Source organism: Adiantum capillus-veneris, chromosome 2 (genome assembly GCF_014529385.1).
Source record: "Adiantum capillus-veneris isolate H3 chromosome 2, ASM1452938v2, whole genome shotgun sequence".
NCBI lineage: Eukaryota > Viridiplantae > Streptophyta > Polypodiopsida > Polypodiales > Pteridaceae > Adiantum > Adiantum capillus-veneris.
The window spans coordinates 125,320,375-125,323,567 of record NC_140932.1 but is presented as its reverse complement, the minus strand read 5'-3'; positions in this window follow the sequence as shown (position 1 = coordinate 125,323,567).

Genomic DNA, 3,193 nt, shown 5'->3' with positions numbered 1-3,193 from the left:
AATTAAAAATTTAAAAAATTAAATTTTTTCTTTTAAGGTAGGACCAGATCGGGAATATCTCCCAGACCCAAGCCCATACCCAAGCCCAAGCTCACGCTCAGGCCCACGCTTCAGTCGTCTTTTAAAATTACGAATTTTAGCTTCACACGTAGCTAAAAATCGATTTTTTGAGGACCAACGGAACTTCAGATGCTCAAAAATTGTGTTGTAAAGCACACAGCGACCCTCTAAGTGATAGGCTTGTTTTGAGCTATCACACACTTTAATAAAAAAAATCGATTAATAAAAAACATTAAAAACGTAAAAAACACTAGTGAAAACGGACGCTTAAAAAAGTAAGCGGTTAACCTTCGAGGTTATTCGCCGACGCTTGTAGGGTGCTAAAGGCACATGCATCTGCGCTCTGGTCGTGTGCTAGAGACGGAGCAACTAGAGAGAATTTCGACTTACGCGAATTCTCAATATCCACCTACCTTAGGTTCCGGGCCCTCGGCGGGGACCCAAGGTAGTACAAACCAAGACCCGAACATAGCGGCTAGTGACTCTTCCTCTGACTACAACGTCATGGAGGGTTTCCCAATGCCTAATCCCGATAGCTCAAGCCAAGACATGCATGCCATGGACCCGCGGTCCGAACCGAGCATGCTTAGCCGCCTGAAGGAAACCTTTAGTAGAGCCACTCGCTCGGAACATGGAGCTAATGATGTAAATGAGGGGGGTGGGGAAGTAAATTCTCCATTCGTGACCAATGTAGACCCTATACCCTTAGAGAATGTGCACGTGAATACTTTATTCACTGCACCTCCTGACTTTTCAGAGTTATTTTCCTCCGAGGTCATATTACCCAATGGTAGAACCTCTTTCCAAAGTGCAAGAGGTTGAGCGATATATCCTTGCAGCGAAGGAAAAGGAAGTCGAGAGCTTACGTAAGGTGGAGCAATGAAGAGAGTTAAAAGTGAAAGCCCCTATGTCAATATCCTTGCTAAGAGAGCAATCGAGTGCTCCTGACTTAGCAACTGCTAAAGGGCAACCCCTAGAAAGCAACATGGCATCTAGCTCAAAGGAAACCCCTAGCACCTCAATCCTAGATGGAGTGTTCCTAAATGAGAACTGGGAGTATGAACTACAAACAGAAACTCTGACCAACCTATACACAGGTCACACCTATCACGTGGGTTGGTTAGATGTCCTACAATCCACAATGGGCGCTACTAGTATGGAGGATCAATAACAAAGAGTTTGTGAGGTCATCCATAGGGTGATTGAGTTAGAGAGACAGAACAAGGGGATCAACATGCCTTCAACGAGTCTCATGAGATTCTTGGATACAGGGAAGGCTAAACAACCGACCTTATCGCAAATGAAGACTCCCTCAGTAAGTTCGATGGATCCCCCATATGTTGTTTCTCTAGGGGTCTCACTGCAATCTGAGCCCACAAGTGATAGCTTCACATTCCCAAGTCTAGCTCATCTTTCGCTTGATGACACCATGGCTACCATGCCTACCCCAATGATGGGCATGCCAAGAAACATGCCATGGACCTCAGTTGTTAGTAAAGCACCACTAAATGGTAGCTCAATGCCTGCAACAGTACCTACAAGTGTGTACCAATCGTATACTCCCATGGGTCCTCGTACTCATGTAGTCCCTACCCCTCCCATTGTTTCAACTACCTATGCTCTACAACCACAACACCCAAGCTCTTATTTCCATGGGACTATACTGGCTAGCATTAGTATGTCACATTCGACGTCTGCTATGCCTAGGGCCACACATATGAACTTTGGGCCACCACATGGCACAACATTGTACCCAACGTGGAACCCAAGGGCTTCCTATGCGCCAAGCCCAATGCCAATACCTACTCCACATGTAGTCTCTGGAGCACCTCCACCCACGGTGCCTGCTCACTTAGGTGACTTGTTAACATTTTCTCAAGCTATCGGTCGATCTATTGCTGATAATATACGTAACATGCCTAATAGAGATCTTAGAAGTAAGGTAGTACAAATAGCCAATCTCACACAAAAATTTAGTGGAGACGGGGATGTGAGAAACCATATCGAAGTTTTTGAACAAATATGCGATTCTCTAGGAGAACACAATGACCTACACAAGAGCAATGCTTTAAGCCTAACCTTAAGTGGAAAGGCTGGGGATTGGTAGAACCCTAAGGGTGGAAGAAAAAACGATTTACCCTACTCTTAGGAGACTGTTCTTAAAAGAATACATACGAGAGGGAGTGCTTTGGGGTGTAGCCTCTCAGCTCCAGAAAGCCCAATGAGAGGAAGGAGAGTCGGTGAGAGACTTTATAAGTCGCTTGAAGCATTTGAATTCTCGTTGTAGTCCAAATGAACGCTTCAATAATATTCAATTGCTTGATAGATTCATTAGGGGATTATGACATGAGGATATCTACAATGGCCTAGTCATTAGAGGTATCACCACTTGGGAAGCAGTCACCACCAATGCGATCCAATTGGAGGATAATTTAATGATTCAAGGATAAAGAGTGTCTGTTGAGTCTAAATCTATTAGCTCACACGTATCCGGGCATCAGCCAATGACCCTAAAGCCTATTGCTAAGGAGCCAAAGATATCTGAGATGACTTTAGCAAATCTCACCAAGGCTATTCAAGAGAGTCTTAGAGACGATCGTGCTCCGCAAAACAATCATATGTATCCAAGAAGGGAGCAACAATGGTGCTCAGTATGCTATGGACCGCATAGTACCAGTGAATGCCCTACTTTTAGTGTAAAATTCAATGGGAATTGCAATGCATGTGGTAGGTATGGTCATTAAGCTAAGGATTGCATAGTATTTAAGTGCGCGATGGCCAGTAGACCAACCTTAACCTGGATAGATACACCTGGAGTGCCTGCATTGATGCCGGCCCCACCTCTTGAACAAACATCACAACACATGGTCCCTAAGGCCCAAAATGTTGTTCAAACAACACCCTTACCACCTCCAGTGCTAGGACCTCAACCACCACATCCGAGAATCACTTCTGTGAATCAAGTGGGTTGTGAGTCATCTATTTCTTGTTTGGAAGGCTGTGAGGAAGATATAGATCCTAATATCGCCTATGGGATGGATGTGCTTGAAGAAAGTCCACAATACTACATGGAGGACTATTGGGGACAAGTCAAACCTGTATATCAAGTAGCTTCTCTTGCGGCAAGAGGCCA